Source organism: Cervus canadensis, chromosome 16 (assembly GCF_019320065.1).
Source record: "Cervus canadensis isolate Bull #8, Minnesota chromosome 16, ASM1932006v1, whole genome shotgun sequence".
Lineage (NCBI taxonomy): Eukaryota > Metazoa > Chordata > Mammalia > Artiodactyla > Cervidae > Cervus > Cervus canadensis.
In genome coordinates, this window is record NC_057401.1 from 8,930,296 (window position 1) to 8,943,683 (window position 13,388).

At 46.6% G+C, this 13,388-nt stretch overlaps 1 protein-coding gene across 1 annotated transcript in view; it reads right to left on the reverse strand.

Moving 5' to 3' along the window:
* Positions 1-13,388, reverse strand: part of MAP1B (microtubule associated protein 1B) — a 93,542-nt gene that overhangs the window by 39,142 nt on the left and 41,012 nt on the right. The gene's annotated exons all lie outside the window — the stretch shown is intronic.

Consider the following 13,388-nt stretch of genomic DNA (forward strand, 5'->3'; position numbering starts at 1 on the left):
TCTCTGAAGGGCCTAGCCCCAAAGAACAGGAACTCACGCCTACCGTCATAAACACCACACTCAGCTTCTCCATGTGGCTGGCGCAGAGGCCCACTCTGATGTCAGAAATCTGGTTTCAAGATGGGAGCCCGAGCTTTCTTACAGATGGGTGCTCGGCATTTATTTATTATTCATCAGCGGAGATGACTGTGCCCCAAAAAAAGCTTCCTTAATGGAAGTCATAGTTCAAGGTTTTGAACAGAGTACAGTGGTATTGATTGAATAATGGCTGTAGAATCATTAAAAAGAGGCTTTGCAAATGACGCAGCTAGGAACAGAGATTTAGACCACAAGCTATAGTCAGATATTTTCAAATAGCTGCATAAAGGTGTTCCACGTAAGCTGTGATTCCACCTATTCATAAATACCCGAGAAGTTGTTAAAAATTGGAGCCTGATTTAATCTACTCATTAAATGACTTTTTATTTTACCTATAAATATGGGGTTTTAGATACAAGTAGCTGATCATTTCAAGCATTTTAGAGTCAAGGCACATTTCCAGAGACTGGCTGAAAGAGGGTGGTTATCTCAGGAGGTAGTGAGTCCCCCACTGTAGAGATGGATGTGAAACCAGGATTGATGGTCCACCTGTCAGCCGTTCTTGAGCGATGGTTCCTGGTGCTGGCTGACCATGAGGGGCACACGAGGAGTTTCTGAAAATTACACACGGCGGGCCCCACTTGTTCATTCGCTCAGTCGTGTCTGACTCTTTGCGACCCCATGGACAGCAGCATGCCAGGCTTCCCTGTCCTTCACTATCTCCCTGAGTTTGCTCAAACTCATATCCATCGAGTCAGCAATGCCATCCAACCATCTTATCCTCTGTCCCCACCTAGACCTACCAAACCAGAATCTCTAGAGCAGGGTTGAAATCTGTGATTTAAAAGCACTGGGTGGGGACTTCCCTGGTGATCCAGTGGCTAAGACACCACACTCCCAGTGCAGGGGCCTGGGTTTGATCCCTGGTCAGGGAACTAGATCCCACATGTTGCAACTAAAGATCCCTCATGCCACAATTAAGACCCAATACAGCCAAATGAAAAATCTTTTTAAACAAATGTTAAAATAATAATAAAAGCACTGGGTGATGATTCTGCTCACCAGGCAGATTTGGGAGGCTCTGCTCTAGGGATTGTTCTAGTGCTGGGATGGGGAGAGGGCTGACCTCCCTCAAAGCTTCTTATTATTGCTGTTTAGTCATGAAGTCGTGTCCAATCTTTTGGTGACACCACGGACGGAGCCTCCAGGTTCCTCTGTCCATGGGATTGTCCAGGCACTGGAATGGGTAGCCTTTCACTTCTTTAGGGGATCTTCCCGACCCAGGGATCGAATTCTTGTCTCCTGCTTGGCAGATGGATCCTTAAGTTCCAGTGACTTATAACCACATTTGACACTGTAACAAGAAACTCCTCTGAGAAAGTTCACCTCTTATCAACATATCAGGATAGTCACTTCTAGGGTTTGAAATGGGAGATAATCTATGGGGCTTTTAGAAGTTAGACAATAAAAAAAAGAGGTGGCATTCTAGAAGGAAAGGAAAAGATGTCCAGCCAGCAGGAAGCCAGGAGAGCAGAGAGTCAGGGTCTAGAAGAGAGCTAGAAGCCAGTGTGAGAACAGGAACAAATGACTGGGCAGAGGCCATGTTCTTACATCATGATCAGGGATAAATCCAACCCACCACACCCTGCAGAGTGCTGAGCCTGGCAGGGGACCAGAACCATGGGGTGGTGGTCAGCAAGAAGGGCAGGACGGCGCCTGGCTCCTGGACACACACGCTGGCAGGGAGAGGAAGGGCTCAAGGGAGTAACTGGATGGTTTAGGAAGGCTTCCATGTTAAACAGAAGATGGCATCCAGACGGGAGCTAAAAGACGGTGGGAAAATGAAGCAAGGAGGTGTACAGCAGGGGGTCCCACACCCTGGAGACAGGTTATCAGGGACGAGGAGATCCGGCCCAATTAGAGGCCTATAGCCAGTAATCCAGAGCTGCAGAAATGTGAATTTGGATGGATCTACTCCAAACCCTTGTCTTAACAGATACAGACATTAAGGTTCAGAGAGGCTAAGTGACTCGTCCAGAGTCACAAGGCAAGATAACGAGAGAACCAAGAGTTGAGCGTGGGTATCCCGACACCCAAGCCCCTTCCTCTCCCGGAAGGACCACTGCAGAGGCTGAGGATGCTCTCTGGGGACCTCCTGATGCCACGACTCTGGGGTCCAGACGCCTCCCTCCCGCACCTGCGTTCTATCACACAGCAAACGGAAGCATCCTGTAAAGTGCCGGTAAAGGTGTCTGATACTCAGTCCAGATGTTGCCCAGATTCCTTACTGAAAGCCAAAGATGGCTGCGAGAGAAGCAACGTAAGCTCAGTTCTTAGGTTACCTACTTGGACCAGTGATGGCCAAAACACAGAATCTTATTCACTGAGGCTAACACTGTTGGTCACACGTCCTCCATTTTTGTAGAAAAATAACAGACTAGAAACCATAACTGCCTTATTTATAAAACAATATGGTGCAGAGCCAGGGAACGATCACAGAATGTCCAGGAAGTCTCCTCTCCTCAGACTCTTCTTTTCCTGTCTTCGGAGACCCCTCGTGGCAACCTGGGGAGGATGGATGAGATGACAATCCCCTCACCTGGCACCAAAGGCTTCAAGCCGGTGACGTCACCACCCTCAAGCAACACTCACTGAGCTGTCATTAACACTCCCCCACACGTGCTCTCATCGAACGGAAGGTCTCAGAGCAAAGTGGGGAGTGTTTTTTAACGACAATGATTTGATATTTATGAAGTCCCCACTGTGTTGGGCCTCTCACAATGCACGTGAACAGCAAAGCCTTTGGGCTCCACTGAAGCCTTAAGGAGGGAGTTACGTGATCATCCTAACATTTCTTTAGAAACGTTTCATAATCACGACCGTAAGGTAATGCATGTAACCACAGGAAGTAAGGTGGTAAGCTGTTTACAAAGAGCTATTACCTTTTGTTTTTTTATTAACTTTATTTTTTTAAAGAACTTTTTTTCCCTTAGAGCCATTTTAGTTTCGTCTCTTCTCCAAGGAGTAAAAGGAAAGAAAAAGAAGATGCCTTCCTCCATCATGTCCTGGCCCACACATCAAAGATTTTTCAGGTTAGTCACTTTGAAAAGATCTGAGAGGAAATGAAAAGGTCTTTAAATGGCCAGATCAAGAATAACCTTCCTAGGAGGGAAAAAAACTTCCGCCTCTGTATTTGGTTCTACCCTTTCTTTCATTGCAGGCACATAAGCAATCTGCTTGCAAAGCAGAGACCTGGGTTGGGAAGAACTCCTGGAGGAGGAAATGGCAACCCACTCCAGTATTCTTGTCCGGAAAGTCTGGTGGACAGAGGAGCCTAAAGGCACTGCAGGTCATGGGGCTGCAATGAGTTGGACACGACTAAACAACTTTCACTTCACTTTTTCCTCCTATCTCAGATAGTCATCTTGTCATCGTACCAGTTGTGGCCATGACAGGCCACATTCTCAGTCACAGAACGTTAGGTCTTAAACGCCACAGAAAGTCCAGGGCCTTCCACCTTGGAGGCTGCCTAGGGTACAGTCTCAGACCTGAAGACCCAGAAGGTCTCTGAACTGCTGTCAGTTCTGGTTCTTTCAGCACCTACTTTTTCACCATACCATCAACAAAGAGCCACGTGTGACATGAAGTGTCACAGGGTGACACGTGTGACATGAAGAAACCCCCAGGGTAGGTCAGAGGAAGCCAGGAACATCACAATCACACCCACCACCACTTTCTCAGTCCGTCCATCTGCTGAACTCCTGGCTATGATGCGGCAAGAGCCTTTCAGTTGAAAAGACTCTGAGATGGAAGCGTTTCAGTTCATTCATCCCTTCACTGTAGCACCAGCGTCAGTACTTAATTAAGACATTTCTTCCAAGGCTTTCTGATGTTGCCTGTATACCTGACGAGCCCTATGCCCTCTACAACAGATTTATAATAATATATTCTAGAAGAAGATCTCATTATGAGGGTACTGATATAATTGATGAGGGAATTGATATAAAAGCAAGCACCATGGAACAACCAGCCACAGGGACCTTTATGAACCATTCTCACCAGAAGGGACTGCCAACAAAGGGGTTTATTTCTAAACAGTGTAATCAGCCAGTCTATTCCCAGCCCACATCTGATTCCTAGACAATAGTCATGGCTGCTGAAATAACTTCAGCTATTTCTAGCCTGGTAAAATAAATATAGGCTCAAAGAAAAGTATAACTTATAGTAAAAGAGCTAATACTATTGCTCTTGATTAAAGACGTTATTCTCCTTTCAGAGTCTTTTCAAAACCAGCTGGGAAATGGCTGCAGGAGGTGGGGTTTAGTTCCAACTCCCCACCCGCCTTTTCCTCTGTTTCTAATTCACAATAACACCTTCCCATCTCCTGCTTCCTCAACCTTCTTTATGCTCAAAGTGAAAATGGAAGTATACAAGAAAGATAAAAGAATGGGTTCAAACCTTACCTTGCTCAGTTCAAAAACACATTTTTGCCCCTCACAAAAACTAAACAGTCCTTCCATTCTGACTCGACATGAAACCATGGAAAGATAAAGAAGTAGAAAAGGAGCAAACTGGGTATGATTCTGATGGAGCCCATCCTCGACCAGGAGAAAAGCATGATTTCCTCTGGACAAAGACAGCATGTGCCCCACTTCTCAAGTTCAGACAGCCATGAGAACAGGCTGGATCTCACACTATTCATGAAAAATGGTTTTCCTGAAAATTGGACTCAGGCTCAGATATGAACCTGATATGAAATGCTAGTTCCTACAGGGCCTGGAAATCCCTACTGACTCTTCATAAATGTTCATTTCCATCATTCAATGACAGGAGGGCTCCCTTGAAAAGCCATCAATGCCAACATTAAGAGAGTCTAGAAGGCACTTCTTCCTCCAGGACGTAAACTAAACCACTGGTATAATGATGTTCATCAACAACATAACACAATATGTCAACCTAAAACAAATAATTTCATACACACAGCCATGCTCAAAGATGGCCTGTTGTTAATTACTTACCAGCCCTCAGGAAGTGAGCACCGAGCAATACTCTTCACTGTGTTAACATATCCTACCCGCCCATCCAGGAACTTCCAGGCGATGAGAAGACTTGGACTAGAAGGTTCTCCAGCAAGGAACCATTAGGGGGTGACCATGAATCCCAGGTACAGGTAGAGAGCAGTACGGGCGCTCTAGTCATTTTTTTCCAAGTTGAGGGAATGAATCATTGATTCCTTTTCAGGCTGGCTGTCCACTTGCCCCCAGACCCTCCCCACTTCCCTGCAATCAAAGCCCTCCTCTCCCCAGTCAGTGCCCTGGGAGGGCGGGGGAGCCCACGGCTGGCTGTCCTGGGATTCCATCTCTGGCCTGTCCCTTGCCTCCCACTCTCTTCAACCCATAGCTGCAGCTATTGACCTGTGTTTTGCTACTATTTGCATTTCAAATACCTTAATTAAAAAAACAAGAAATTAAATAACAAATTGGAGATTTGTGTTTAAAACAACAATGACAAAGGCTTTTGATTAACCCACAGTACTACAGAAAGGCAGCTCAGTGGTATCCCTGATGATACTTGATGCACATATAGCGCCTCTCAGCTGATTGAGATTTTTATAAACATCACCCTCTTAATTCAGAGTGAAAAAAATCACATCTTTGGGTAGGAAAACTAGCTCAAGACAGATAAAGAAATGCACTGATTTAAACCCAGTTACAACTGAAGTCAGTCAATCATTCACACATCTATTCAACGCACACTTACTAAGCACTGACCAAGTATTCTGGGGTTCCCTGGTGGCTCAGTGGTAAAGAATCCACCTGCCAATGCAGGAGGCGTGGGTTCAGTCCCTGGGTCAGGAAGATCCCCTGGAGAAGGAAATGGCAACCGGTTGTAATATTTTTACCTGGAAAATCCCACGGACAGGGGATCCTGGCAGGCTACTGTCACAAGAAAGTCAGATACAACTTGGCGACTAAACACCACCAAAGCGCTGGTCACTTGGCCCCTAGTCAGTTAGGGTGGGTGTGGGAACTTACAGTTCATTACCCAGTACAAATAAGCCTAGAGTGAAGAGGTGAGGAGCCAGGAAGGCAGAAGGTCTGCTCTAGGAGATGCAGCTGATTTTCTGTTCTGACTCCCTAGGTCTCTCTGGCCTTGGCGTTCTCATCTGTAAAATGGGAGTGGGTGCGGAGGTGTCTGCACTGGCTGCTCTTGAGAGTGCCTTTCTGCTCTGACCACTAAGGAGCCGAGGAGCCCAGGGTCTCTGGTCCTGCCGTGTCCCCGTGTACGTCAGAGAAAACACTGCTTCCCGTGTTATGCATGGAAGAGCACAGCGACAGAAGCTGGAACCAGAAGAACCAGAAAGTCCCTAACTCTTACCAGGCCCTGGCTTCCTGGTATACAAAATGGAAACAATGACGATTCTTATCTACAGAGTCATTCCAAGGTTGGTGACATGAGCACCACGTTGGAAAGCACTGTAGGAATACAAGCTACCACTCACATCCCTGCAATGTGACAATCATCTTCAGATCAGGAACTGACAGCTCACCTTTCCACTGTGCTTCAGCCTCTCGGACATATGCCTTTCAATGAGCACACAGTGGCTCTCACCAAGTGGCCATGCTCTGCTCCATGATCAGGTGACCTTTCATTTTCAAGAAGATAAATTTTTAAAAAGTTCCTGACTTCATCTATTGTCTCCTTGGTTCATAAGTACATGTAGCTTAGCCAGACATAGTTCTGTTTTGTCTCCTGAATTGAATGCGTCTCTCCAGAGGGGCTTAAGAAACTCCATAGAGAAGAAAGTTAGGCTGAGGAGCAGAAAGGGGTGGGATGTCCTGAGTAAGGTCCCCGCTTCTCAGACTGGCACTTCCCTCTGCTGCGTTCACACAACCTGGAGAGATGAGTGTGATAGCACATGAAGGCAAGAAAGAAAATGCAGTGTTTCAAAAGCAGAGAAAGTGATAATCAGTGTGTGTGAGCATGTGTGTGCACATGCATGCGTGTGTGTGTGTTGGCAGGAAGGGTTGCAAGCCTCAGGAGCTAGGTGTGATAATCAGTGTGTGTGTGTGTGTGTGTGTGTGTGTGTGTGTGTGTGTGTTGGCAGGAAGGCTGCAAGCCTGAGGAGCTAGGTGTGATAATCAGTGTGTGTGTGTGTGTGTGTGTGTGTGTGTTGGCAGGAAGGGCTGCGAGCCTGAGAGCTAGGTGTGATAATCAGTGTGTGTGTGTGTGTGTGTGTGTGTGTGTTGGCGGGAAAGGCTGCGAGCCTGAGAGCTAGGTGTGATAATCAGTGTGTGTGTGTGTGTGTGTGTGTGTGTGTGTTGGCGGGAAAGGCTGCGAGCCTGAGAGCTAGGTGTGATAATCAGTGTGTGTGTGTGTGTGTGTGTGTGTGTGTGTGTGTGCGGGAAGGGCTGCGAGCCTGAGAGCTAGGTGTGATAATCAGTGTGTGTGTGTGTGTGTGTGTGTGTGTGAGCCTGAGAGCTAGGTGTGATAATCAGTGTGTGTGTGTGTGTGCGGGAAAGGCTGCGAGCCTGAGAGCTAGGTGTGATAATCAGTGTGTGTGTGTGTGTGTGTGTGTGTGTGTGTGTGTGTGTGTGTGTTGGCGGGAAGGGCTGCAAGCCTGAGAGCTAGGTGTGATAATCTGTGTGTGTGTGTGTGTGTGTGTGTTGGCGGGAAGGGCTGCGAGCCTGAGAGCTAGGTGTGATAATCTGTGTGTGTGTGTGTGTGTGTGTGTGTGTGTTGGCGGGAAGGGCTGCGAGCCTGAGAGCTAGGTGTGTGTTCAACCTGAAAATACTCTTCCTATCGGATGTTCTACGGAAAAGCTACTCAGCAGTGAGAGGGAAACTCTCAAGAAACAAGGTCATTCAGGACACGTTTCAAAAGGCCACCCACAGAAAAACAAAGTTTCTGATGACCAAGGGGGAAAGCGGTAGGTAGGGATGAGCTAAGAATCTGGGATTGACAGATACACATGACTATATATAAAACAAATAAACAAGAACCTACTGAGTAACACAGGGCTCCATACTCAGTATCTTGTAATAACCTATAACGGAAAATAATCTGAAAAGAATACATATATTTACACACACACACATATATATGTATAATTGAGTCATTTTGAGTACATCTGAAACAGTTAAGTCAACTATACTTCAATAAATACACACACACAAACACATATATATGCTTTTAAAGGGGATAAAAGGCCACCACAGACCAGAGAACATCACAGCTCCCCCAAGTCTGCGGATGTTGGGAACACAGAGTGGAGACCCTAAATCTGGACTGTGAGCCTTCAAATGATGGCTCTGCAATTTCTTGATGAGGGACATTACCCTTTACAGACTTAACCACTCTGTCCTATTTACACAGTGGTTTTCACTGAATCCATATTTTTTGTTGTTAGCGAAACTACAAGAAACTTCCAAGAACAGGAATACATAAAACCACAGCCTCTGTTTTCAAGCCATCACACTCTCACTAAATCATATGCTCAATCACTGTTTTTGTTAAGTCAGTCCACAGCTCAAGAACCACCAATGGTTCCCCAGTGCCCTCAGGATTAAATCCAAGTTCCTCAGCCTAGAATTTAAGCCCTTTCCCAAACTGGCTCTTTGCTGTACTCCGTCAGGAGCCACATGAACAAGACATGGGATTAATTACCATGTTTGAGGAGCTGATGCAGCCAGATTTTTGTATCTAAATATATACTAGCATATAATCAGGTGCCAGGACAGTGAAGAGAAACGATGGGTAAGGACATGGATTCATCTCCGATTCACCAGACTGTCCAGCACCTCCATTTTTATTCTTTCTAGAAAAATACCTACTCTATGGTCCAACCTGGAGTCTAGAATAGTCTAGGTTTTGGACCCTGATGACATTCAAGAATTTGCAGTGCAGCTGGATTTGTCAGGGCAAAAGCTCCCCAGGTAAAAGAGTCCCAGTTGAGAGGCCACTCTCAAGATGTGTGGAGGCTGACAGGAGCTGTCAGGAGGCCCATCCACAACGTGAGCAGGAACACAAAAGAGGCGCAGGGACAGAGCTCAGTCCTGCCAGGATCCCAGGACGGGGGCCCTGGGGCACAGAGGCCCCCCAGTTCCCCAGGCCTGGCCTCAGACACTGGCACAACTGCTCGCCTGGAGGCCTGTGCCCCACACACACACCCTTCCACCTGCTGGGGGCCCTGAGCTTATTTCAGAAACCCCTGGTCGGCCAAGCTCACGAGCTCCGGCGGGCAGGACGCTGGGCACAGCTGAAACCACAAGGCCTGCTGCTCCCCCTGCGTCCCTCTGACTCGCCTGCCCATGGCCATCTGCATCGGCCAAATTAACTACAGGTTGTCAAACCTCCCTTCGTGTTGTAGAGACACCACCTCGACGTTTATTTACAAATAGATAAAGCTGTTAACAGCAACCTGGAATGGGACCAAAAACACTCAACTGATCCAAAAATATGTCAGCCTAACATACACTTGGAAGAAAGTCGCTCCGTCTGTGTGGCATGACACACGGGCCCTGCGTGGGGATATCCCCTTCCCCGGCCCGAAATCCTGTCCCCTCTGCTCCTGAGAACACTCCATGTACACACTGTTTCTAGAATATTCGATGGGGGTCCTGTCCACTGTGATGAACACCCCGGGATGAGCAGGGAAGAAGAAACAACAAAGAAAACGAACCCCCTATACGAAATATGCACAATTTAAAAAGTAATAATAATTCCACACCAACACACTTGCTTCATGCTTGCTTATGCTTTTGTTCAACATATGAGAGACCTGCAGGACATTTACATAAAGAACTCCTTCCTAACTATAGCTACAGCCTGCAGGTTTCAGTCAGAACTTGTTTTGAACGTCATCTAAGGAAAAGTTTGTTATTTATTTCAATTTTTATTATTGTGTAGTTGATTTACAATGTCGTCTTAACTTTCTGCTGTACGGCAAAGTGAATCAGTTACACGTATACATATATCCACTTTTTTTTTTAAGATTCCTTTCTCATAGAGGCCATTACAGAGTACTGAGTAGAGTTCTCTGCACTAGTTTTTATTTATTTATTTGGCCTCACCATGCAGCATGCCGTATCTTAGTTCCCCACCCAGGGATCGAACCCGCAACCCTCTGCAGTGGAAGTGCAAACTCTTAACTGAGGGACCGCCAGGGCTTTTTTAAATCGCCATTGTGAAAGCAACAGCAGGGCTTTGGGAGGGAGTCCATGCAGCACACGACGCTGCCCACAGGGTCCCACAGCTGAGAGCTGGTGATGTTCTGGGTGTTTCCATTCTCATCTGCTAGTCAAAGTCTACCTGTGGTCTCTAAGCCTGGGGTAAAGGACACCCTCCCTCTCTTGTTTCATGACCCACAGAAAGGAACCCAGGGAATGAAGTAAACTGATTCTGACATCTTTAAGGGTTTATATTCCTAATTGCCTATCTTGTTTATCCACCACCACCACCCAAAGCCCCACACCACCCGCGTGGTGTGGCCCCGCCCAGATTCAATTCCAAATCGCCCAGATAAATCACCACCACAGCAGCTCTGAGGCCACAATTCTGCTTGTCTTCACTTCCCTTTTGAGTGAGACTATAATGGAAGACTGGTACCCACAGAAATGGCAAAATACAATTGCTTCTATCAAATATTTCCTGGCTTGAGCCAATTAAAAGACCTCGTACCTTCCCAAGATCAAGGGGGTGATTCTGGTCAAGTCAAACGTGGCCCCCGCTGACCTGTGAACCGGGGGTGGGGTGGAGGGGATGAAGCTGTGGGCGTGGCCCCGCGCTCCCTGCCCCGCCCTCCTGTGAGCGCTCGGGGGGATGGGATGTGCAGCGCAGCCTGTTGCCATGCGACAGAGCAGAGATGACACGTGGTCCCGTGTGTGTCGGTGGCACGGGAAGGAAGGCCAATCTATGAAAAAGACTCAACAAATACCGGGTAACTGAACAAATACTTGTCTATCGTCTGGCCAGAATCTAGAGAGCCAGACGCCAGACACAGCCACAGTGCAATTTCCTGACTGATTTTGTTTTCTTATGCTCAGTCCTGGGACCCTGAACTCTTCACCCACTGCTGCATCAGAGTGCATCCAAGTTGTGGCCATTGGGTTAATACCACAGGGATGGCTTAAGAGGGGAAAAAAAAAGTCTTTTTATTCAGTTCTCTCTAGGTTTAAGTTACTCCTCACTGGTAAATTAGGCACAACAGGTTGTTCCAGAATGTTTGGGTTCATTTTGGCCTTGTGGTCATTTAATGATGCTTAGAATAAAATGCCAGTGACCAACGCCAGAAAAATCTCAGACCATAAGAAAAAAGAATGCAAGTAACTCAGGGGAGTTACATGGGTATAAAATCTTAAATGGATTCTGAGTCAGAAAATAGTAAATAATAAGAAATATCAGCCCACTACTAAGAAACGAGTGAAACCTTACATATGTAAAAGACACAAAAATGGCATACACTTAACTCCTACTAGGGAAAATGGGATCCCATGTGATACACACACACACACAGCCAAATTCTAAAGTAAACTTAACCCTGCCAAGATTTCCCTCTCATGGTGCACTCAAAGTGGCTACGTCAATATTCAAGGGGAAAAAACCCAAACATACAAAGAGAAGTTGCCTCTGAGGAACAAATTTAAATTCTTATTTTTGAATTTCATCTGTCCGACATCCTCCCTTCTGGCTGTGGGTAAATGTAGGTTGCTCCCCATCTCCTGCCCCTACCCCGCCCCCCCCCCTCCTCATTTTCCATCCCAAGCCCCTTGTCTCCATGGCTCTGAATAACAGTTCAGAGGAGTGACAGAAGAGGACACAGCCATCCCCACTGAGCAAACAGTCTAGAGGACGTCCTGGGAGACTTCCAACAATCTGTTTGGAAAATCAAGTTCTCCCATCTCAGGAAGCTGGACCAGAGTCTTGCTAATGAGCTAACGATCTTTTCAACAAAGGCAACAAATTACCGAACTCTTCTCCAGGAATGCAGTATTCACCAGATATATGTCGAATGTAGCCAGTGAAGTAAATACAGTATTTTGAGAAAGGGAAATGGGATTTTGTTTACCAGCTCTGTTAATATGCTTAAGGAGTACATTTTCTCAAGAGGGAGGAAATCACGGGGTTAGAAATAGAAAATTTCTTCCTTGTTAGTTTGAAGGAATAGTGATGCTTAAGACCTTGTGGATCTTAAGTTCCTTAAGACCATGCTGCTTTTTGAAGTCTAGAAAGAGCAGAAAACTGCTCTGATAAGCGCTGGAATCTGGTGAGCTTCTTCAAAATGCAGATTCTGGGGTTCCACTGGGAGGCTCCGGGACAAGACTCAGGAATCTGCAGTTTCATCCCTGCATCCCCCTGCCAAGTGAGTGTAGTGAAAATTTTAGCTATCCTGGCCCTTCTGCAATTAATTTGAAGAGGAAAATATTGAAAACTAGCAGGGTAACACTGAGGTGGTGGTGGTGGTGTAGTCGCTAAGTCATGTCCGACTCTTTGTGACCCCGTGGACTGCAGCCCGCCAGGCCCCTCTGTCCATGGGATTCTCCAGGCAAGAACACTGGAGTGGGTTACCATTCCCTTCTCCAGCGGATCTTCCTGACCCAAGGATCAAACCTGAGTCTCATGCATGGCAGACGGATTCTTTACCACTGAGCCACCTGGGAAGCAGGTGGCCAATTCCTTAGACAGTGCTAGCAAAGACCTCCTTGCATGAATGCCCTTCTCTTACACACCTCCACTGGTCTCCCAGAACAGAGGGGCTGAGGGGGTGTCCTCTGAATCCCCAGGGGACTAAAAGGCGAGAGGACTTTGAGGAGCCCTGTGCAGCCTCAGAGTGAAATGAAAAATTCCACAGAATAACGTTTCATAAGTGGCTTCACTCAGCTGGCTATGTTCTTTGGTTCCCAGGAGCATTGCAAAAGAAATAAGTATTTTACAAACCAATTCCTATTTTTAAAATCTTCATACCCCTCATAACTACCATAAAATTTATTTATAATTAGCATGGGTCACTTGCTATAAACTAGATAACATCTTAATAAGAAATCGTTCTTCTATGTAAGGAAACTTCCCATTTCCCTAATTTGAGCAATTTCCCCTCCTCTATTCCCAGGAGACATTCTGGAAACCACGGTCCAGAACACCCCTTTTCGTTCTCATGTTAACTTTCCCCTGGGGTCCGGTAAGGAGGCTTTGTTTTTAAGTCTATAAATCTGCCAGCGAAGACAGCAAGCTGGCCGCTCCTGATCCACCCTGTGGTCAGCAGGGTCTCCCAGGCAACAGCCACCAACCCCAGGCCACCCAACAGTCACCGA